At 51.0% G+C, this 24,209-nt stretch overlaps 1 pseudogene; it reads left to right on the forward strand.

Annotated features, from left to right (window-relative positions):
* The first annotated feature begins 6,122 nt into the window (after positions 1-6,122).
* Positions 6,123-9,742, forward strand: LOC134423784 (Fc receptor-like protein 5; annotated as a pseudogene).
* Positions 9,743-24,209: the final 14,467 nt, after the last annotated feature.

Below are 24,209 nucleotides of genomic sequence, written 5' to 3' on the forward strand. Positions count from 1 at the left end.
TGGCCCTGTGGGGGTTCCAGAGCATCCCCCTTTTCCAGGGATGTCGGGATCAGGCCATGGCACAGGGACAGGTGTCAGAGACAGGAAAAGTTTGATATCTGGAGACATTTTGGAACACCTGTGTGTGGCAGGCGTGGGTCAGGCCTTGCTTTTGGTGAGACAGGACCCCATCTGTCCATCAGTCTGTCAGCCATGGCACACTGGGGATGGTGTGATGCTCTGCCAAAGCCAGCTCCTGAGTAGCCAGGTGACCAGAAGTGCCAGCTGGGGCAAGGGCTCTTGGTGACACAACTGGCTTAAAAGGCAGAGGTGGCCAAGTCCCTGACTGTGTCTCCTCTTAGGGTGTCTGTCCCATCCACGCTGGAACCCAGGAGTTGGCAACACATTTAAATGAGAAATATCTGCCAAGGAAAGTGGGAAAAGTTCCCGGAATGGAAAGAAGACCCATGCCTAAAATTTTTTAAATTTGAAAAACTATGTAGCTTCCGGGCCAAAGTGTAGGAAAAGGAATAGCAGCTCTTTACTGGGAAATTTTTATACCAGAACAGAACAAACAACACAAACCCAGAACTTTCCCTCCTGCTCAGCGTTGTTGCTTTTTGTGGCAGTTATAACCGCGGCCAGCAGGGGGCGCTGCAGGGAGCACTCCCGGCCAGCAGGGGGCGCCCCGCTCCAGCTCCATCCCCTCAGGGGCCATGGCAGCCTCGGACGGGAGGGAGGAGGGGAAATCGCTCCTTTTGCAAACTCACGGGCACCAATCGCTCCCGGCACCACCACCGGCAGCGGGCAGAAGCCACCAAGGCAGCAGGTTGGATCCCAGTGCCCACTGGCAGCATAGCAGTGTCCCAGGGCCAGGCACACGCCCTGTGCAACACCCGTGACTGCTCTCCATGATCCCGAATGGAAGGAAGGCACCACCTGACACTAGGCAGGTCTCGAGTCCACAGTAGCACCTCTGGTGGCTTTGTGCCACAATTCCTGCAAACCCTCAGCCTTTCACTCCTTTTTCCTTTTCCCGCCCTGGCAGAGCAGCTCTGGGAATGTTGAATTGCCTTGGGATTGTCAGCACTGAGCACCTGAGGAAAGCTGGTGCTCAGTACTGACTCTGCCAGAGCTTTTCCAGGGCCTTCAGAGCACGTTTGGAGTTCCTGCTCCTCCTTGGCCACTGCTGATCCCCACACAGTAGCCCCAGCGTGAGGAGGAGGAGAAGCAGAGCACAGCCACAGCCCCGAGGGCTCTGCAACTGCAGCTGGAGCACAGGGACAGCCCAGGCTGGGAGCAGTGCCTTGGGACGACAAAATGGGGCAAACTTGGATCTGTGTTGGTCAATGCCCCTGTTCTGCTCTGGGAGCTGCAGACCCTTCTGGAGTTGTTGTAATTAGAGACGGGATTCCTGTAGTTTAGCCATGCTCCTAAAGCATCCCTGTGCACAAACAGAGAGCTCCGCTGCCTCTCCCAGGGATTTTGGGATTCTGTTGCTGAGGCGGGAGCGGCTGGATGAGGTGGCCCGTGGGAGCAGTGCCTGGCCATGCAGGTGGAGCAGGAGCGCCAGGAATTCCCCAGGGTGCTTAGGTGAGGCCCACAGGGAAGGGACATGTTGGGGCACCCCTTGCCATTCCTGGTACTCCCACATTTTTTGGACAGAGCAGTGACACCCATCGAGCTCCCAAACCCCTCAGGGCTCGGGCAAAGCCTCACAGGAGGTCCCAGCCCAGGACTTGGGGATGGTTCGGATACTCCCGGGCTCGTTCCCGACAAAGGGCAGGGCTCCGGGAGCGGTTTGCACATCCCGAAGGAGCAGCCCGGGGCTGGTGGAACCCGATTGCTGTGGGCAAGGATGGCGTGAGGGAGCCGGGCCCCGCTCAGCCGGCACTCCCCCAGGAACGTCTCATCCTGCAGGAGCTCGGCCGCCTCTGCCGGTGCCGGCCCCGGGGCTGTCGGGGGGTGCGGCCAGAGGGGCCGGGGGGCAGCGGGTGGGATGGGCCGGGATGGAGGGACCGGGACCCCACTGGGGAGCCCTGAGCATGGAGGGAGCAAAACAGAGGAGGGGAGACCCCGGGACAGGGGGGAGCAGAGACCCTGCGGTGGGGTCTGCGGAAAGGAGGGACCGCAATGGTGGTCCCGGAGCACCGGGAAGGGGCCCAGCTGCCATCGCGCTGCGAGTGCCAGGACGGTCATGGGGTGTCCAAACCGACTGTGGCAGCGTGTCCAAAGCCACTGTCGCGATGTGTCGGGACCGAGCATTGCCAGGGTAAGGGCCCCACAGCTCCGGGAAGTGGAGGGGTACCCTGGAAGGGGTGCAGCAGATGTGGGGCAGAGCCCTGTCTATTCCCTGTGCCCTGTGCAGGTGAGGAGGGCAGGGAAGGTGCAGCTTTGGGGACAGCTGGAATAGAGACAGGGTCCCTGCCCACAGCCCCACCACGGCCGTGGAGTAGAGCCCCTGCTCAACATTTCCATCCTTTTCTCTCTTGTCTCACAACTGAGCCAGAACCCAAAAATACTTTCTGGGATGTTCTAAAGGGCTACAGGTTTGAGACAGGAAGGAGGAGGAGGGTCCTGATCAGATTGTTGAGCAGATTGTTATTGTCTTTGCAGGATTTTTGGGGCTCTCCCAGTCCCTTGCCTAGAAGGACAAAGTGATCAATTGCTGCATTTCTGGACTGGTTCCCCCATAGCTGCTTTTTTAGGGGGAGTTTCCAGTCAGTCCTGCTCTGAAAACCACCAAAGGCCGCCTCAGAGCCACTGCTTGGGCTCCCTTTGAGTTTTGTGCTTCTTGCAGGGCTGAGTCAAACCACAGCCAGGCCTTTTTCCCCCACAGAATTCTCATCTTTGCCGTATGTGAAAAACACGTTCTCACTCCTGTGAAAATTTTAGAAGTTTAAAAAAGGACAATAGGAGACAAGGACCATAGAGCAAAGGTTGTTATAGGTGGGTGCATCTTGGCACTCAGCCAAGAGCACACTTCTCTTCAGGAATACCTCTTAAATACCTTTTCCCTTAAATCAGCCTCTTGCATATTCATAGACACTTATGCATAGAAAACTTATTCCCCAAACTAATTTACATTCCAAGAATTGTTTAGCATGGCTCCTCCTTGGATCCGCCTTTTTAGAGCATTATTCCTTGGTTGTGCTTTTAGCCGTTTTTTATCATCATCATCATTTCTGGGCCTGGGTCCACACTCTCTTCCGGCAATGAGTGCTGATAGTTGGCATATCTGTAGCAGATGTCCTCATCCTGTGTTCATCAGATGTTATCCCATCCAATCAGACATTTTAACAGAAGCATCCTTATATCAGCTATTTCACAAAGCTTGATTAACAACAGAAATAAAAACTATATCTTTGTAACAAAGTTACTTTAACATTACATATATAAGTTCCATTTTAACATTTGTGAAAATCCAGTAATATAATATGTATTTACAACACTTGGTGAGAGGGACAAAGTGATCAATTGCATTTCTGGACTGGCTCCCTCTCAACTGCCCCTGCAGGAGCAGTTTCCAGCCAGCCCTGCTCTGAAAACCATCAAAGGCCCTCACAGAGCCACTGCCTGGGCTCCCTTTGGGTTTTCTGCTTCTTGCAGGGCTGAGCAAACCACAGGCAGGCCTTTTTCCACCCACAGAATTCTCACCTCTGCAGCAGCTCTAAAGCTGCCAGAATCAAAGCCAAGGGGGCAGGGAAGACCCTCAGGTGCTGGCTGCCACCTGGGGCTGGCCAGAGCAGGGCTGGGCAATGGCCATCCCTGTGCAGTGGGGCTGGGCCATGGCTGGGCCCCACCCTTGGATGGCCACTGGCCTCACAGAGCAGGAGTTTGGGAGCTCCTTCCTGCCCAGGGCTCCATTCCCCAGCTGCTCTTGCTGGCTCAGATCCTGCAGGGGATGAGCAAGAATGGAGAAGTCTGGAAACACCAGGAGCTGCCATGCCCCAGGGCAGGAGCCCCTTGTCCAGCATTTGTCCCCCATGGGACAGGAGGCCCTCAGGACAGGAGCCCTCTGGATGTGCCCTCCCAGGACAGAATCTGCCCTCCCCCGTGACACTCAGCACAAACGGCCTCTTCCTTCTGTGCAGGAAAGTGTTGGGGGGGCACAGCTGGACACCCCCATCCCCCACAGCCTCCCCAGCCCTCCCTGCAGACCCCTCACCCCTGCTTCCCCCACCCTGGGCTTCCCCCAACATGTTCCCTGCTCAGGAGCTCCCCAGGATCACCAAGGCATGAACTGGGAGGTTGGGAATTTGAGGTATTGTCACTAACATCTTTTCATAAAAATCCTTCTTTAGGATTTTTCCTCCTGGGAAGCTAAGGCCCCAGAGAAAGAATGTAAACAATGGTTATCTGCTGCTGTGGAATGCAACAGGTGCACCTGTGATTGGCCCATGTTGGATGTGTATAGTTAATGGCCAATCAAGGACCGAGCTCTCTCTGGGACAGAGTCAGAGAGACCTCCTTTGTTATTTGTTCTTTTCTATTCTTAGCTTAGCTAGCCTTCTGAGAACTTTCTCTATATTTCTTTTTAGTATAGTTATAATGTAATATATATATCATAACATAATAAATCAAGCCTTCTGAACATGAGGTCAACATTCTTGTCTCTCTCTTCATCCTGCAACTCTTGTGACCACTGTGACAAGGTATCAAAGAAAGGAAATGGAAATGAACAACGGAAAATGCCCCTGGGGGTTGGGGTGGCACAGACCCAGAGCACCTCTGAATCCCCTCTTGTTGCCCCCCCAAATCACGGGCAACCCAGCAGGCAGCGCCAGCCCCTGGGTCACCCCAAAATCTGAGGCAGCCAGGGAAGGAGCTGTGACCCACATGCACATCCCGTCACTGTCCATCCCAGGCAAACTCATTCCCCTGGGAAGCTGACCATGGGACCCCCATTCCTTCTGTCTCCCCTTCCCTGGGACCCCCATCCTGGGGCTGCCATTGCCCAGGATCTCCATGGCCCAGGACCCCATTCCCAAGGAACCCTCTCCCATTCATTCCATCCCCTGAAATCCCCATTCCCCCGGGACCTTAATTCTCCATTCCCCCTGCACCCCATCCCTGGCACAAAAATCCTCTGATGAGGGATTTATTACTATTAAAATTTATTACAATTAAAAAATTTTCTTATATACCCTTTAAAAGTTTTAAATGTACTTTACCTTTCTCCTAGTCTCATCTCAAAACAAAAAAGAAATAAATACATTCTGATAAATGCACTAATAATAAACCAACACTAAACCCACCACACTAATTATTACATTAACCAAAATATCTCAAATTAGCAAACCAAAACCATGACACCATATCCCTCACCCTGGGACTCACATCCCTGAGTCCCCATAGCCCTGGGGACCCCCATTCCCATGGCACCCCCATCCCCTGTGACTCTCCCTCCTCAGGACCCCAATTCCCCATGGACCCCATTCCTGGCACCTCCCATTCTCTGGATCCCTGTCGCAGACATTTCTCCACAGAAATCCTTTCTTTCGGATTTCTGTGTCTTCGGGAGGCCAGAGGCTCCAGAAGACAAGGTAAACAATTATTATCAGCTGCTGTGGAATGCAACAGGGACACCTTGATTGGCTTATTTCCTATGTTTATAATTAAGGGCCAATCACCAGTGCAAGCTAGGGGACTGAGTCCTTGGCCACAACTTTGTTATAGATTCTTTCTATCTATTCTTAGCTAGCCTAGCTGCTCTGCAAACCTCTCTCTATATTATATTAGTATAGTCATAATGTATTATATATAATATCTTAATAAATCAAGCCTTCTGATCAAGATACAAGATTCACCGTCTCTCTCTCACCAGCTGCGACCCACTCAGGTGCGGTAATAGATCCCCCATTCCCCTGGACACCCATCCCTGGCTCCCCAAACCCCCAGAGCCCCCCTGCTCCTGGGAAGCCCATGTCCCCCTGACCCAGAGACAGCCTTGTCCCCAGCATGTCCCCATCCTGCCCACAGCCTGTCCCCAGCTTGTGGCCACCCTGCCCCCACCAGGTGCCACCTACACGTGGGGACAAGATGTGACCTCGCTTCCTTCCCCTTCATCCAAAGAGCCGCCAGCCAGGGGAGTGGTGGCCACAGCAGTGAGTGACAGCCAGTGCACATGGCTGGGGACACCGATGGATGGGAAGGTGGCGCTGCTCCTGTGGGGTGAGTGCCCCGGGCATGAGCCAGGCTGATAGTACCCCGGTGATGGGCGCTGGTGAGGCAGAGAGTGGTGGGGAGGGGGCAGAGGGGGGCTGTAGGGTTCCCTGAGGTTCCCAATGGCAGCAGAGCCAGAGCATGAGGTGAGCAGGGTCATGGGGTGGCCGTGGGGACAGGAGAGGGTGAACAGGGCTGGAGGGATAGGAATGTGGGGAGAGGCATCCTGGGGCTGGGGCAGCTGTGGCGACAGGGACACAGGGATGCAGGGATGCAGGGACAGGGAGAAGAAGACAAGCACAATGTGGATGGGCCATGGAGACAGAGGCCATGGGGCTGGCAGGGGAGACCTGTGCTAGCACAGTGTCCCCATTGAGACATCTTTGCCACACAAATGTCCCCAGGGGGACAGTTCAGGGGCAGCCCCTATGACCCATTCCCCTGTGCACAACTGTCCCCATGGTGCCACACTCACTGAGCCCTGCCCCTTCTCCCTTCCAGCCCAGACCCTCAGCCTTGCTGGTGAGTCCTCAGAGGATGCCATGGCCCCACCCTGCTGTCCCCAGCCTCACGCTGGCCCTGACAGGCTGGTGTCCCATGTCACCCACAGGTGCCCAGACCACCTAGCTCCTGGCGGAGCCCCCCTGGAGGCCAGCGGTACTGTGGGACCGGGTGACACTGACCTGCCAGGGCTTGGGGACCATTGGTGTAACCACCTCGTACAAGGATGGGTAGCACTGGAGGCAGGAGGGACACAACAAACTCACTGTCACCAAGAGTGGCATCTGCACGTGTGAGAGACCCAGCAGTGGGCTCAGCTCTCCTGTGAGAGTCTTAGATGGTGAGGGGGGTTTGGGTGTCCCCATCCTGGCACCAGCAGTGACCCCGGGGCTCTGGGTGGGCTCCGCTCCAGGGGTCACCTCCTGTGTGACCAGAGCCTGTCCCCTGCTCTGGGGACATCCCAGAGCATCCCAGTGCTGGCAGACCCTGTTTGTGGATTTGGGGATCCCTGGCATGCTGTGTGTGAGCCAATATGGGGGTTGTGATGGCATTGGGACCGGCCAGGTCCCCGCGGAGTAACAGGACCCCTGTGTCCCACAGTCCCATTGGTGCTGCAGGTGCCGGCACAGGCGCTGCTGGAGGGGGACACGGTGACACTGTGCTGCCGGCGCTGCCGGGACAACCCGGTCAGCTCAGTGTCCTTCTACCACAAGGAGAAGAAACTGCAGGAGCTCTCTTGTGATGGGACCAAGCTGTCCCTGTCCGCTCTGCAGCTGCAACACAGCGGCCGCTACAGTTGTGGGAGCATGCTGAAATCCAGGGTATCCTGGGGATGGGAGAAGTCGGAATCAGTGACAGTTACAGTGCATGGTGAGCACTCCACAACTGCCACTCCAACCCCCCCACAGCCCCTCCCTAGTGACTCGGGCTCACAAATCTCCCTCCCCTCTCCTTTCCAGAGCTTTTCACGGTGCCAGTGCTGGACGGTCCCTCCGAGCCCACCGAGGGCTCCCCCCTGACTCTCAGCTGCCTCAGCACCCCCAGCCCCCTGCGGCCCTGAGCCCCCATCCTGCACGTGTTCTACCGGGACGGGCAGGGGGTGGGGGGCCCGCAGGGGTCCCTGCAGCTGTTGGTGCCCACCATGGGGGTCTCCCACTCAGGGAATTACAGCTGCGAGGTGCGCTCCGAGTGAGGGGCCATGCAGAAGAGCAGTACCCTGCTCCGTGTCATGGTGCCCAGTGAGTGCGGAGATGGGCACGGGGAGCCCCCACGGCCTCCTTGGGTCCCCTGCCTGGGTACCTCCATTACTGCCCCGTTCCCCCCATCCCTCACTGGGTTCATTCACCCATCTCTGAGTCAACCCCACCCCTCTCTGCTGTTTCCCCGCAGTCTCCAAGTCCCACAATACCCTCTCTGGGTCTCCATATCCGCACTGGTGTCCTCCCATCTCCCGCTCCATGTGTTCCCTCATTAAACCCCCCATCCTTCCTTGCGGTACCTATCCAAGCCCCCCCCCCCCCACCCCAACTCTGCACCTCCTTTCCCTCACTGGTCTCTCCCTGCCCCTCCCTGACCTCCCCCCAAGTCCCTCAATGTCCCCTGGTGTCACCCCCTCCCGCAGGGGTTCTGCCCTCGAGGGTGTCCCTGTCAGCGCAGCCTTGTGCTGAGCTGCACGGTGGCCACAGGGAGAGGTCGTCTGTCCATTTCCTGGTGCCCGGGACGGCTCAGGGGCACCGCTTGGCACTGGCCCCGCCTGGAGCTGCGCCACACTGGGGACAAGGGCAGCAGCCACTGCCAGTGCGGGGACAGCATGGCTGAGAGTGTCACTGTCCTTTGTGAGCAGGACCCTCAGACTGGGGGTGACCCCACCATGGCACCCCCATCCACCTCACCAGGTGCCAGCCCTGTTTGTCTCCCCACAGTGCCTGTGGCCAATGCCACCATCACCCTCAGTCCCCTGTCACACCGGGTGTGTGCAGGTGACCCCGTGACCCTGCGCTGCTCGGTGCAGGTGGGCTCAGCCCCTGTCACCTTCACCTGGCTGCACAATGGGCAGGAGGTGGCCCAAGGTCCCCTCCTGGAGCTCAGGGCTGTCGATGTGGGACATTCGGGCACCTACCAGTGCATGGCCACCAACCAGCTGGACGGGCACCAGGCACTCAGCCCTGAGCTGGCCCTGGAGGTGACAACACAGGAACAGGGCACAGGTAGGGTCACTTGGGGTCACATGAGGGGTGCAGGACCCCCGGGGTTCTGGGTGACCCTGATGTGTCTCTCTCTGTCCCCGGCAGTGGCCGCAGGGGTCGGCGGGTCCCTCCTGTTCCTACTTTTGCTCCTGGCTGTCATCAGGGGCTGGCACTGGTGGCACCACCTGGGTGGGTGACAATGAGGGGGAATGGGGGTCCCAGGGATTGGGGTGAAACCCCCACAGAGTTTGAGGTCCAGAGGGCAGCACCAACAGCTCCTGACTTGGGTGAAGCTGAATCCCCTGAGATCTCACCTGGGGGTCCTGGGGGTTTTGGGGAGGTCCTGCAGGGTCGTGCAGGGACATTGGGGGTTCTGTCAGGGGTTTGGAGGAGTTTGGGGTCTCAGTGGATTCAGTGGGTGATTCAAGGCTCATTAGGGGCTTCAGGGATGCACGAGGCTCCCAGGGGCAGTCAGAGATCTCAAGGGTGTCAGGGGCCCTGAGGACTCCACAGTCACCCCTCCCCCCTTTCCCTTGCAGCCCTCAGGAAACAGCAGGAAAGATGAGTGGGAGGCTCCAGGCCTGAACCCCCATTTTATGTTCATTGTGACCCCCTACACCCCCACAGACACCCCCTTATCCTTGCAGGGCCCCCCAGTGCCCTCAGCCCCTCCAGAGGCAGGGGAGGTGCTGTACAGCCAGATCGTGCGAAACAAGAAGGCAGGGGGTGAGTACAGGTGGGGGGACAGGGACATGTCACCCTAGGAGTGTCACCTCCCATCCAAGTTCCCCCACCCGGTGTCTCTTGCAGTGCCCCCCTGTGCCACAACCCCCCAGGTGACCAATGCAGAGCTGCCAGGACCCCACAGGCAACAGCAGGACCCCAGTGACATCTACGAGAACATGCTGTGACACTGGGGGCCCAGGGGGTGCGGGGTTCAGGTATATATGGGAAATATATGTCCAATTGTGTCAGGAACCCATGTTTTAAAAAAGGAACCCACTTGCCGCGGCAAAACGTCCAGATATGGACAACACTGGACAAACCAGACCAGTGAAGAGCTTTGTTTTAATTTTTTCAGCACATCAGTCTCAGGACATTGTTAGACAATGGAGTCAGGATGTTAACATCTCGCTGATCCACAGGGAATGTCAAGGAAGGTGGGGTATTACAGAATGACATAAAACCATCTCAGTCTAGATTTCAACCAATCATACATAGAACAACACATATTGACAAGCATTCTATCCAATCTTATTAAACACATGTAATGGTAGTTAAAACAAAGACTGGTTCATAAGAGACAAAGAACAGAGTTCTATTCATGCTAACCTTCTAAAGATATACATTAAATAACCTTGTTGCCATCCTTAAGCCAATTCTACAGAGGCGTATTGTTATTTGTCGCGTATGCTCTACTGCTTGGGAAACTTTTCTGCTGTATTTGCAATGCTAACAAAACTTCAGTCTGAGGCCTATACTTTTTTAACCATTTCCTAAAAACCCTCTAACTTTATGGATTCCAACAAGGGGGCACTGGAGGTCCCTGCCTGAGGGCACCTCCCACTGTGTGTCCACCCCCCAGCTCCCGTGGGTGCCCACCGTGCCATGGGGGGGTGGCCACGAGTGTGGGGTCCCATATGGGGCTGCCCAGAGCTCCCCGTCCCAGTGCTCCCAGTGCTCCCAGTACCCCCAGAAGCTCCCCATTCCTTCCCCCAGTACCAGGGGGCACAGCATCTCTGTTCCTCTTATGGGACCCAAAACGCACCTTTTCATTAAACCAGGAGAAATGGTTTTTGTTTGTTCAGGTCTGCCCTATTGGCTCAGGAAGGAGGGTCCCAGTCAGGTTGTTGCACAGATCTTTGTGGGATTTGCAGGATTTTTGGGGCTCTGTCTTGGTTTGAAAGACAGGTGTCTGTAAAGGAAGGAAGGAGCTTCTCTGGAAATGGAAAATATAAGCCCCTTCCCTCTGAATTATTAAAATTTTGGAATTAAGGGGCTCTCAGGTAAAGATATGGGAGTAGGAATAACAGTCCTTTAATATGAAAAATAAAAATAAAAATTTCATAGATGAAAAATGAGATTATTGTCTCTCACAGTTAAGGAATTGATATTGTGTGAATATTAAGAGAAGCTTTATTGATGTATAGTTATGATATTGTAGTTTATTGTTTAGATGCCCTCTGTTCTCCTCACAGTCCCCTTTCCCCATCCTCTGTATTGTCACTACCGGACAGCCTGGGTTATTTAGAACAGGTAAAAGGAAGGCGTGTACGTGTGCCCCTCCTACAGGGCAGTTGAGAATGGAAAAGCTCCTTGCTACTGGAGGGCACAGCATGACAATACCTGACGCAACAATCAAGTTGCAGGAAAGCAATCTCCACCAATAAACGGCAAAGAAGAATTGACTGACAGACTTTGGGAGGGGCCAGGGTTGGCTGATGCAACCCCCAGAGGTATAAAAGGTGAAGCACCCATCTCAAAGATGAGCTGTGTGGTAAGCAGCCATGAGAGAGGCTCCCAGGTGTGTTTTTCCATATTGTTATGTTTGCCCAATTATCCCATCATCAAAAAACCAAACAATATTAGAAGTAGCAGCAGTTTTAATTGAATAGCTTAGAAAATATATAAAATTGGACTGACTTGAAATATTAACAATATAATTTGATTAAAAATAAGGGATAATTCGGTTCTAATAATAGTGCATAAGAAAAAGATAACCACGGGGTACGGAGTGCAGGGCTCTTGGACTCTTGCCACCTCACGTACAATCTTGCCAAGTGAGGATTCCCCCCTATATGCCATGTGTCAATGCCACCTCCTCCCATTTTCGATTCATCACACTTCTACCTTCGCCCTCATCACCACCTTTACCGTGCATGCACCACCACTTGTTTTGGTGGTCACACAAGTCTTTGGACATCGTCACTGATGAAGGCCTCTAATCTTCCCCTATGTTCTTTAATTCACCTTTGGGTTACACATGTGCACCAAGCCAGTACAATGTAAGCCAAAACTAACATATTACTGCATTTAAGCATCAAAGCAATAAATCTATTATAGCTGGAATTTTCCTGGGACCCAACCAGATTTTCCCTTCTTGTTGTTAATTTTTAGTAACTGTTAACATTTGCTTTTTCCTCCTGTACTTGAACATCAGCAGGGAGAGGGGGATGAAACCCCTCCCATCCCTTTCCTTTTTGGCATTAAACTCAAACTTCTTTATTATTTAATAATATTAATTACTGTATCAATATTGATTACTGTTTCAATTTTATCAGCATGATAAACATGTTTATAACATGTGGAATCCTTTTGTTTTCACTGCTTGTTAGGAATATAAAAAAGAATATTGGTGCAGGGTGACTCAGAGACAGCCCGTGTGGGTTAAGTGTAGTCTACAGGGGATAAAGAGAAGGAAAATAGAAGTACTAATACATCCTGATAAGTTTGGAAATTTAGATAGCATGAAGAATGAATAACACAAGATGTAAAGACGGTATTAGAAAGAGTCCACTAGAATGTAATTTAGCAGATGAGAAAGATTTGGGAGGAATTCCAGAGGGTAATTTTTCAAGGAAAGGTAATCGGATGAAATACTCTTCCCAGTGGTAGGCTTGGTATCCATTAGAAAGTGGTGAGAAGTCACCCCCTAATGGAACTTTATGATACACTGTTACAGTTGATGTTACTTTTAAGACAAGAAGAAAAATGAGATCCTGTGATATATGCAGACATGTTTTTCACCCTGAAGAATAAACCTGAGTGTCAGAAAGAATGTGGCTTTGATTTGGCCCCACAGGACCTTTAGTCCTAACTTTGGAAACAGATAAGAGGCAGAAAAGAAAGCATTCAGCATAGGGCAGAGATGTTTGAAATTGGCTCCAATGCACCAGGAAGATTGTGTTCTAGGTGTCCAAGACTTAGAGCCGAGTTAGTCCAGGCCAGCTCAGGTACACTCCCCCTCAGGCAACCACTCCGGCCCCTGAATGAAAGCCAAATGGCAGTGAGGATGAGATGAATAATTGTCCCCAGGTGAGGGGACAATTTCAGAGACCCCCAGTGACAAGCAACCCAAGGAATAAAACCAAGAAAGCTTTGCCTTTAGTCACCCCCTTAAGGCAAGTCTTGAGTCCCCCGGGAGAAGCCATGAGGGTGAACATCTGCTTTTCTACTAGTGACCTGAACAGCTGGTGGGAAAAAGTTACAATGGATAGAGAAAACCCTAGCAAAGTAGCAAAAAGACTGGAGTTCATAGTCAAGAGTCAAGAGCCAGAGTGAGGTGATACTGATTTCATGTTGACAGAGCTAACAAAACCAGCAGAAGAGTTGGTGATCAAGGTAGCCAGAGCACGTGTGCAGGGACAAATTGCTAGTGGAGCCTTACAAGGTACAGTGGACCAGCTGTGTCCTATTGTAAGCCCTTTGTGGGACGCGAACGATGCAGGCAGCTGTGCAATGTTAACCAGATACCAGGAACTAGTCATAGTGGAATTAAAAAATGCCCTTCCAAAAGCAATGACTTGGTCAGTAAGAGATAACGTTACACAGGGACAGCACGAGTCACCCACTGACTTTGTGGACAGGCTCTGAGCAGCTGCACATAAAGGCACAGCCCTGGATCCCTGGTTGCATATGGCAAAGCAGCAGTGGGTTTCCCTGATGTCAGGGCAATCTAGCCCAGATGTCAGGCAGAAACTTGAGAAGCTGAAAGAGCCTGTAAAGAGAGACTTAAAGGCATGAAAGAGAAAAGCATAGAAAGTGGATGATAATCAAGAGAGAGAAAAAGGTAAAGAGCTCCCTGCAGCCATGGTGGCAGCTCTGGATCGGCACCAGGGAGAGGACGTGGGATGCCTCTGGATGAAGCAGAGGCAGGAGCAACAATATCAGAGGCAGAGGAGGTTCAAAGCAGCCACAGACCAAGCTGGGGCCAAATCAATGTGCATCTTGATCTTGTAAGAAATCAGGACACTGGAAATAACTCCAGTGCCCAGAGTTAGCAGACAAAGTACACAAAACTCTTGCAGCCACTCTAGATGATCAGAAATGACCAAGACTGGCAATTCTTACCCTTGCAGGCCACCTGTTAAAATACAGCTAAAGAATGATGAAGAAGTTGAATTTTTAAGAAATTTTTGAGACACATTTTCACTCTTGAATCAAGCGCTGATACCCAAAAGTGAAAACTATCTCAAGCAATAAGAGCCACTATAGGCCAGCCAGAAAAAGTTTTCTTCCTGAAACCACTTCAATGTAAAATCAAGAAGACACTGGGAATACATCAGTTTCTTTATTTACCCAACTAAGCCAAATCTGTCCTAGGCAGGGATTTGCTTGAAAATTTGGAAGCAACAGTTCTGTTTAGAAAAAGAAAACTTAAATGGAAGGTACCTGAAGACAAATGAGCAGTTTTAGCAGTAGGACTGACAATTGACACAAGAGCAACAAGCAAGAAGAACTATTTAGAGCAAGTATAGAATCAGGTGTACCCAAGAGTATGGGATACTCATAGCCCAGGAAAATCCAAACGAGCAGACCCTATGAAAATTGAGCTACAGACAAGAGTTAGGGCAGTAGTCAGAAAGCAATACCCTTGAAGATTAGAAGCTAGGAAAGGAATAGAGCCAACAACCAATAAATTCCTGACATCAGGACTATTGGAAGAATGGGAGTCAAAATTTAATACTGCTAGATTAGCAATAAAGAAACCTAATGGAACTTAGAGACTAGTGCCAGATTTCCAGGCAATGAATGAGTTCTACCTTACTAGCTCACTAGTTAAACTTGGAGATGATTTTATTTGGTGTGGGGAAGGTCCATGGGCAGGTGCTGTGGAGAGCCGTTCCCTCTTGGTCTGAGAGACCAGCTCTCCCAGCCCACCTTGCTCCCAGGCCCGGAGGGTGTAACGTGCGCTCGACCGGCAGCCGAAGGAGGGCTCTTGACACCGTGTCTGATGCAACAGGGTTTAATGAAGGTAGGTCAGAGGGTGCAGGTTGGGTGAGAGTGAGAAGAGGGACAGGAAGAGGCAGGAGCACAAGCACTGTAACATGACACATAAAGCACCTGCAAGCTGCTGGGGAAGCCTCAAGTCTGCTCAGTGAGCCACGTGTGCCCTCAGCATTGGGACAGCCACCTTTCCCTCAGTGAGCCTCACATCCCAGGGTCAGCAAATCAAGAGACATCAGGCATGCTGTAGGTGACTCAGAGCGAGTGCAGTGGATCATGGTGGCCAGGGGCCAGAAGCAGGCAGAAAGCCATCGGGGCTGGGGAAAAGGCTCTGCTCTGCTTACAGCGTGGGCTGAGGGCCGGGAGAGCTCCATTTCCCCCTTGAGATGTTGGAGATGGGGCCTTTCAGCCTCCTGATAGGGCTGCCCCTGGCTGCAGGCAGCCAAAGGAGTACGACGACACAAGGCCAAGAGCAGCAAAGCAAAGAGCCAGCCGTGCACAGCACAGGGAGGTGGCCCAGTGCAAAGCCAGCGTGGCACCCTGAAGGTGCCCGCTGCACTCTCATGTGTCCCTGCCTTGGGAAGGACAGGAATGCCCGTGGTCCAAGAGGGCCTTTCTGTGGCCCCTGTGGGCTCAAAGCTGCTGCTCTTCTGGCTCAATGGGGCCTAAAGCCACAGAGCTCGGCCTCCCCCAGAGCAACAGGAACAAGACTTGGCAATCAGGCAGTGGAGCTCAATGCCTAAGGCTGAGGGGTGGGAGGCTGCAGTCTGGAGCACAGGGAGGGCACATGCCCAGCCCCACAACAGCTGGCCTCACAGCCCTGAAAGGCCAGGACCAGGGTTCCACGCCTGATTCCAGGGGATCCCTCCCACTAGCCACCGACCTGGAAGCGCCAGAGCAGCCGGCTGTCAGGATCAAGGCGGCTGCCAGGGGGCTGATTATGGCCTCTGACAGCCAATTGCTCAGGGCTTAGCAGTGCCTCAGCCCCTCAGGGTCTCCCCCAGCCTGGCCAAGCTTGCCAGCAGCAGCGCCGCAGTCCCACAGCAGCTCCAGAGGAGCCCCATCCAGAGGCGCCTGGGAGCCCTCAGCAAGGCAGCCAGCAGCACCCGGGCAGGAGGACACGATGGCCCTTCCCGCCTGGCACAGGGCTTGTGGCCATCTCCAGGCACCGCTCTGGCAGGGATCCCCGCAGCTCCGGCCCCTGCCCAGCCGCTCTGTCGGCAGCACAAAGGCTTCAGCAGAACCACCAAAGGCCAAGGGGCTTCTGGCCATTTTCCCTGCGACACTGCATGCCTGGGCTGCTGGCTGTGCACAAGCACCCTTTTCCCCCTCTTCCCCTATGCCTTCTAGAGCCGGTGCAGGAAAAGAAAGATCCTGGGACTCTGTGTATTGAAAGATATTCTATATTGACATACTCATAAACACCGAAAATAAAAATACAAAAATCTTGAAGAAGAAAAAGAAAATTTCTGCTGGCTCAAATGGCCCCAGCAGACAGTCTTTCAGATCACCTCTCCGGGGAGCTCCAGCAGAACAGCAAGGCAGTGCCGCACAGATGAGGCCATTTCCTCCATGCACTGCGGAATCGATCTTGCAGCCTGCACCATGGGGAGTAGGGAGCTCTCTGTACAGCGCAGAGAACTAAACAAAATACAACCGCAGCATCTCTGATTGCAGGACTGCTGTCAAATGCCATTTCTTCAAGGGCTGCAAGAGAGAGGAACAGAAGCAAGGTCAGATCCCACATGTGCAGGAAGACGAGGAGAGCCCCCTGCCAGGGCCATCCCAGCCACCTCTTGCCGTGGCCCACAGGGAGAAGGGAGCAAGGGGATCAGCCCGAAGGTGCTGGCCACGAATGGCACACGTGGCCCTGAAATCTCACGGGAGCAGAGCCCTCCGCAGCCGGGGCAGGGCTTGCAGCTGCCCCCACCAGCCCCCGCGGTCAGCCTGCTGCCCTCACTCACTCACCACTGCAGATCAGCTGCAGCTCTTGCTGCTGCCCCCTCAGATGCTGCCCAGCCATGCCTGTGAACACAGAGCCTATTATGGTGAAGCAAAGTGAAAATTTTGCAAGATGGAAATCCATTTTAATTTAAGTGAAATGTACATTTTTGTATTGTGTCTCTGGTTAGAAATCGTAGTTATTTAGCCAGGCTGCCAGGCCTAAGCTCATTAAAGTTACTTCAGTGAAGGACAGAGATAAAGGGGAGGAGACAGAAGATGATAGAGAGAGACAGGGACTGCTGTAAGGGCAAGTCAGCCTGACCTCAGAATTCTTTCTGATAAGAAGGAACTAGTGGTAAAAGTCACAGGAAACCCATAAAATGAATATGTATGAACCTGTGAGATCTCAGCACCTCAGGATGAAAGTGCAGAGTGACCGAGACCACCCTTGGGGGGCTCGGGAGTCCTAGAATGTTGCCAGAAGTGTCTGGTGGCTAGACTTTGATCCTACACAAGAGATGACACCTGTATGAGGACTGGGAAAATTTTACTGGGTGAATGGTGAAGGGATAAGTTAGTTAGAGTATAAAACACAGGGTTTAGGATTTCTGTACAGGGAAGTCTAGAGAAGTAAGATGGAAGAATTAGGGCGTGTCCTGTCCTTCTTCTTCTTCTTCTTGGCCTCCATCTTCTGTGGTGATGGTGGCACTTTGAGATTGGTCTTTACTAGAAGTGCACCGGTTAATAAGAGTAGAAGGTATTGAGGAAAAATTATAAATATTGTACACGTAACTTCAGGTATAAAGATAAGTGACCGCCCCAGGGGCTGCGGAGTGTGCCCATAGCTGACTTGCTGTGCAGACCTCTGTCGGGCTGAAAGAAAATCTTTTAGATAAACAATTAATAAACACCGAGACCGAAACAAGATCAGAAGTCTCTCCTCGTCCTTTGAAGCGCCGGGCTGCCCAAGGCCACTCTGGGCCTTTCCAGGCCACCTAAACAGCCGAGAAACCGAGCAAGTGGCATCCCTGAGCTATCTCCAGACATAAATCAGCCTAAATCAGCAAAGAGAAACATGAAAATCTACAACTGGTGTCCCTGGGTGGGCGACTCCCCACCAACCCTTTCGGGGGGGGATCAGCCCTGAGGAGCTGAAGCTAAAGAGCTGAAAAGCAAAGAGGGCAGCTCCAATCTAGGAGTTCCCAGGAGAGCACTGATAGCTCCTTAGGAGAGAAGCCTGAAGGAAAAAGAAAAAGAAGAAGAAAAAAAAAAACGGCCAGAAGAGTCTGCAAAAACCAGCAGTCACTGAGAATTCCATCTCTCAGCTTCTGCTGAAGACAGTTCGTAGCAGAGCAGCCCGGATCAGAACCAGAAGGTGCCTCTAGATCCTCCTCCTGTGACCTGCTAGACAGAGACGGGAGCCTTCAAACAGCTCTGACGACAGATTCGGTGAGAAAGTCAAAATATAAGAACATAATTGCACACTCTCAAAGAACAACGAGAAATTTTGTCCGCCTTACAAGGCATGGCTCAAGCACACACAGAAGAGATCCCAAAGAAAGAATTAAAACAGTTATTGTTGTTAGCAAGGCTTAACTACCCACTTGCCGAAACATGCCTGCTATTCGAAGTGGAGTTTTGGCAGGAAATCAATAAGCACTTATATTTCTCAGTGATAAAAAAAAAAGACGAGACAGCGTTAAAGCTGCTCTCGCCGGCAAGAGTATATCAGTTCAGTCGAAAAGACTGAGAGAGCAACGAAAAGTTGCAGCACCCTCAGAAGGAGGGTGGGGAGCAAGGCTCCAAGAAAAAAAAAAAAAAAAATTATCTCTGGCTTTAAGAAGCCAGAGGGAAAGAGCTCTCAAGAAAAGAGAGCAAGAAAAAATATTAAAGCCCCAGTCCCAAAACCCAGAAACCCCAAGAAACTCCTAAAACGTCCTGAAACCCCAAAGAGTACAAGAGAGTCAAGATCGGAAGGGGGGGTGCATGGAAGAGAGAAGGGATCGGGGGAGACGCTTCCTCGCAGGGGCACGGCGCGCGGTAGCGGCGGAGCAGACGGGGAGCGCGGGTGAAGAGATACCGGGAGACACATGTCCCGGTGCGGCTTTTGTCAGCACGGCGCCGGGGGGTGGCGGCCGCCCCGGAGACGTGCGCGGCGGGCAGAACTCGCAAGAACCCGCAGACAAATTCGGCTCGAATTGCGGGGCGGGGCGGGCCCGGGTGCCGGCGGGGGGCGGGTCGTACACACCGACGGGAAGAATGGACACAGAGACAGAGTCAGGGGCAGACTGAAGGAGGAGACCTCGGAGGTGGAACAAGGGGGAGAGAGTGACGTCAGCCCGGGAGAGACAGGGAGAGGCTCAGAGAGCACGCATGCGCAGAGAGCAGAGCGCGGGCGGGGGCGGGCCCGATCCCCTGTGACGTCTCGGGCGAGGAAGGGCGGTGCTCGAGATCCTATGTCCCAGCGGCTCCACACCCTCTCCAGACCTGGTACCTCTAGATGAAAACCCTCGGAGTCCCAGTCCCTTCCCTTCAAGGGAGACGTTCTAGTGTTCAAGCTCCATTTCCAGCTGAATTAAAAGCCAGGCAGACACGGTCTCAAACGAGATCACGAACACGGCAGTTGACAAGACGAGGAGCAGTCGAGCTCATGCTGTCATCCGAGCTGGAGAGGCCAGTGACAGCGCCACGTAGTGAGGGGCAAGGCTTTCGCTTGTGTTTCCACAGAGCGAGGTGTGACGTGGGTGTCGGCACGACACGTGAAACCATTTCGAGTGCGAGAACATGAAAACGCAGATCCGAGAAACAATGATCCAAGTAACAAAGAGACGAGTACTCAGACAGGAGTCGAGACTCAGACTGCACAAGACGACTCAGAAGAGAAATAAAAAGAAACTAAAGACTTTAGAGAATTTTCTGTTAAGGTCCTGAATGAAAAACAGAACAATGATTTCACGTAGAAGCGAAGCCATGAGTTTTATGATACTTATGTGCATCATTCTTTCATTCATTGCAGTAAGCAATGAGAGTAATTTACCTATTAGTCAGCAAAAGCAAAATGTGTAGTAAAATTCTTTGACATCTCTCCCATTTAGAGAAGAATTTTAAGAGTAGAATTCTTTGACATCTCTCCCATTTAGAGAGGAATTTTAAGAGTAGAGTTCTATGTTTTAATAGTTCTCCTAGTCCTCAAACTTGTTATCCCATGCATATTTGCATGTTTAAAACACGCTATGAATCAGACAACAAAAGAAGTTTTCCTAGTGCAAACAGAAGGGGGAGATGTGAGATCTCAGCACCTCAGGATGAAAGTGCAGAGTGACCGAGACCACCCTTGGGGGGCTTGAGAGTCCTAGAATGTTGCCAGAAGTGTCTGGTGGCTAGACTTTGATCCTACACAAGAGATGACACCTGTATGAGGACTGAGAAAATTTTACTGGGTGAATGGTGAAAAGATAAGTTAGTTAGAGTATAAAACACAGGGTTTAGGATTTCTGTACAGGGAAGTCTAGAGAAGTAAGATGGAAGAATTAGGGCGTGTCCTGTCCTTCTTCTTCTTCTTCTTAGCCTCCATCTTCTGTGGTGATGGTGGCACTTTGAGATTGGTCTTTACTAGAAGTGCACCAGTTAATAAGAGTAGAAGGTATTGAGGAAAAATTATAAATATTGTACACGTAACTTCAGGTATAAAGATAAGTGACCGCCCCAGGGGCTGCGGAGTGTGCCCATAGCTGACTTGCTGTGCAGACCTCTGTCGGGCTGAAAGAAAATCTTTTAGATAAACAATTAATAAACACCGAGACCGAAACAAGATCAGAAGTCTCTCCTCGTCCTTTGAAGCGCCGGGCTGCCCAAGGCCACTCTGGGCCTTTCCAGGCCACCTAAACAGCCGAGAAACCGAGCAAGTGGCATCCCTGAACTATCTCCAGACATAAATCAGCCTAAATCAGCAAAGAGAAACATGAAAATCTACATGAACCTATTGTGAAACTGTATGCATATGTATTTGGGAGGGGGATAAAAGGAGATCTGAAGTTTTCAGAGGTATGCATGCCTTTTGAGGAGAGTTTTCTCTGCATGTGTCCGGCGCCATAAATAAACATACCGAGCTTTACAACTTTTATAAAGTTGTGAGGTTTCTTCTTTTCTCAGCAAAACATTATGGTGAGCCAGGCAGGAGAGTTCTCTGTCCCTGCAGGGGCAGAGGGGATAGACGGACCTCCAAGGCACGCCCTAAGATTTTTTCCTAGTGGGGCTCTGCTTGTCTCAACTTGCCAGCTGTGAGAACAGACAACGACCTGCTGGCTTGTGGAGGAAGATGCGGTATGTACTAAGGGGCCCCCGCGGGAGGGAAAGGAGAGCTAGTGAGTAAGTCATTTAGAGATGTCTGGGTTCAGCTGATGGAGCAGCTGTATTAGAGAAGGGATTCATTGTTCTGATAGAGCAGACCGCTAGTGACCCTGGGGGTGGGTTGGGTGAACCCATGTATGTGTGTTGGGGGTTCATTGTCTTGATAGAGCAGAACTGCGGAACCCGTGTGTGTTTTGTTTGTGTGTGTGTGTGTGTGTTGTGTCCGGACACTGTGTTGCTGTATGGTTAATGCATTGTGTGGTCAGTGCACTGTGTTTGTAATCATGTAAGTGTATAAGTGTATGGTGTATGAAAGAGAGTAGATCTACAGTGCTCTACAGTGTGAGGGGAGTGAGTACTGTACGTGTTTGAAGCAGCCGAGTGTGGCCTGAGGCTGCAGCAGGCTGTGGGGGCAGAGAGAGAAGTGCCCTGTGGAGAAGCGAGTGGAGGAACGTCAGTGATGGTATTTATTGTGTTTAAATGTAGTGATTTGTGCAGATTTGGTACATTTTAACCGTGAGTATGAGCTTAGAGAGTTCCTTTGCCCTGGATGTTTGTACTTGATCTCTAGACTGTGTGCTGTTATTTTGATTGTGTCCAGGAAAAACTGATGTGAGTAAATGCCGAATTATGGTATGCTGTGTTGTGTTGAGAAGAGTGGGAACTTTGAGAGATATGCCCTTTCCCAGTGACTTTGTGTGGTGATTTTCTTCCGCTGCATTGTGGTAATTTGATTCTCAGATTGTATAGTGGTGTTTGTGGAGATTTTAAGATTTTGTTGCAACAAGAGTAGCATTTTACACAGAAGGACTCTGGTATGGTGATTTCTGCTTAACTACGATAAAGCGAATTAAAGGAATTCCAAGAATTCTCCCCCTCACAGCAATTCAAGCCTTGACTCTAGTGCATTTGAGATAAAAGGGGGAGGGGTGTATGTGTGTGTGTGTGTCTGTGTCTGTGGGCATATCAGAGTTTCAGCTAAGACAAGCACAGCCTTTTTGCAAAGCAGTAAAACAAGTGTAAGTAGACACAGTGCTTAATTAGATTGTGCAAGAAGAGAACTAGAAAAGACTGATATTTTGTAAAACAGAGTTTGGATAGAAGAGATGAATGAGATGAATTAGTTAATGAGACTTCAGCTGGTAGTGTAGTAAATCTGGGCTGGGAATGGCCTACTAAAGGGATTTGGAGTTCTCTGTAATAAACAGAAGAGCCTGCCTTTGCGGGCAATTTTGGGGAGCCTTTAGTGCATCAAGAGGCTGGCACATTGCATGAGGTGACAGTGGCTGTTCCCTGAGCACAGGGACAGCTCTGGCTGCCCTGTTTCCCCAGAGAACACGAGAATGACCTGTTGGCATAAGGGGTTATTGCAGTGCAGTGTTTGTGAGAAACGCTGGTATTGCTGTTCTAATAAGCATCAGGGCACATGCCCCGAGTGTAAATTAAAGGTTTCTAATCAAGCTGATACAGAACCTAATATCTTAAAGCTTGTGTGTGGGAATCACATCTGATATCTGCCACCTGGAGCTGTGTGTGTATAGGAGGAAAACTGAGAAACTACTGTGAAGGTCTGTAAAAAAGGTTTGAGTGGAAGCGAGATAGGGCAAGGAGAAAGAGAATGAGAACTGACCAGAGCAAAGAGGTTCCTAAATTAGCCACTTTTAGGAGGGGCTCACTGGGAGAGGGTTGCCAGTAAGAGAGGGTTGCCAGAAAATAAAAATATTTATAATACTTCATTGCAGTTAGTATTGTTTTAAAATAGGAAAATAAATGGGATAGAGTTTTTTGCATGCTGAAATGTCTTTTTGTTTTAAGAAATCACCCAGAATGGCAAAGAGACAGTGAGATCAGACCGCCCTCTGGTCATGGCCCTTGAAAAGGAAAACAAGGCAAAGAGAAAGCAAATCAAATGTGTTGTTCAGCATGCAGCATAAGATAGCAATGTATGAAGTCAAGCAAAGATTATCATGCTGAAATGCAAAGCAATCACAGTTCACAAAATGAGTACATATGATTTGTTAAAGGCTCCTCCCAAGGTAAGGGAGGAAGGGTAAAGATAACCTCCCCAAAAGGGAAGAATTTTAGTCGACACAAGGGCCATATATTCAGTTTGAAATAAAGCTTTAGTACCTGTGGAGAATGTTTATGTTGTAGTGTGGGGAACAACTGAACAACTGGCCAGTCTGAGAAGGCATACTTGTGCAAACCTTTAAAGTAACGTGTACTATGTGTACTTAGAAGCTTTTGTACAATTCGCTCAATTTGCTAAACATTCTCAAATGAGAAAGGTTACTCTGGAGGCAAATGAAGATGTTAGGCTTAACATTAACAGACACTGAAATTAAGAAAGACATTAGTAAGGAGATATTAGAATAAGTAAATAAGTGTTTTCAAGGGTATGGGCCTCTGCTGTACCAGGGAGAGTGAAAAATGCCCCTGCATAGTAATCAAGCTTAAGGAAAGAACATAACCAGTGAGAGTTGAGTGGTACCCTCAAAAGGAAGATAAGGGAGGAATCAGCCCAATAATTGATAGTACTGGATTAAGGGCTGTCAATAAGATAACACAGAATTTCTACCCTGTGGTAGCAAATCCATAGACTTTACTAACTTGTTTAACACCTGAGCTAACCTGGTTCACTGTTTTAGGCCTAAGAGATGCCTTCTTTTGCCTCCCTATCCACAAAGCCAACCAGAAAATTTTTGCATTCAAACTCAATCTCACATAGTCCATGTGCCTGAAGGCTTCAAGATTCCCCACTCCGATTGGAGAACAGCTTGCAAAGACCCAGAGTCTGGGAAGCTCCACAAGAGGAAAGGAGGCTGTTGCAGTACGTGGATGATCTTCTAGTAGCCACTCGGACAAGGGAAGCCTGGACGGTAAGCCTTTTGAATTTCCTAGGACTCCAAGGATGCAGAGTCTCAAAGAAAAAGGCACAGGTAGTGAAACAGAAAGTAATCTAAGAAGGTAATCTACCTGGGGTAAGAAGTGAGTGCTGAGCAACAGACTTTAAGGCAGGGAAGCCATATGCCAAACCCCAAAATCCCAGACAACAAAGGAACTCTGAACCTTCTTAGGCATGGCAGGGTAGTGCCAGCTATGGGTTTATAATTATGGACTGCTCTCAGACCCCTCTAT

Source organism: Melospiza melodia, chromosome 12, assembly GCF_035770615.1.
Source record: "Melospiza melodia melodia isolate bMelMel2 chromosome 12, bMelMel2.pri, whole genome shotgun sequence".
Classification (NCBI taxonomy): domain Eukaryota; kingdom Metazoa; phylum Chordata; class Aves; order Passeriformes; family Passerellidae; genus Melospiza; species Melospiza melodia.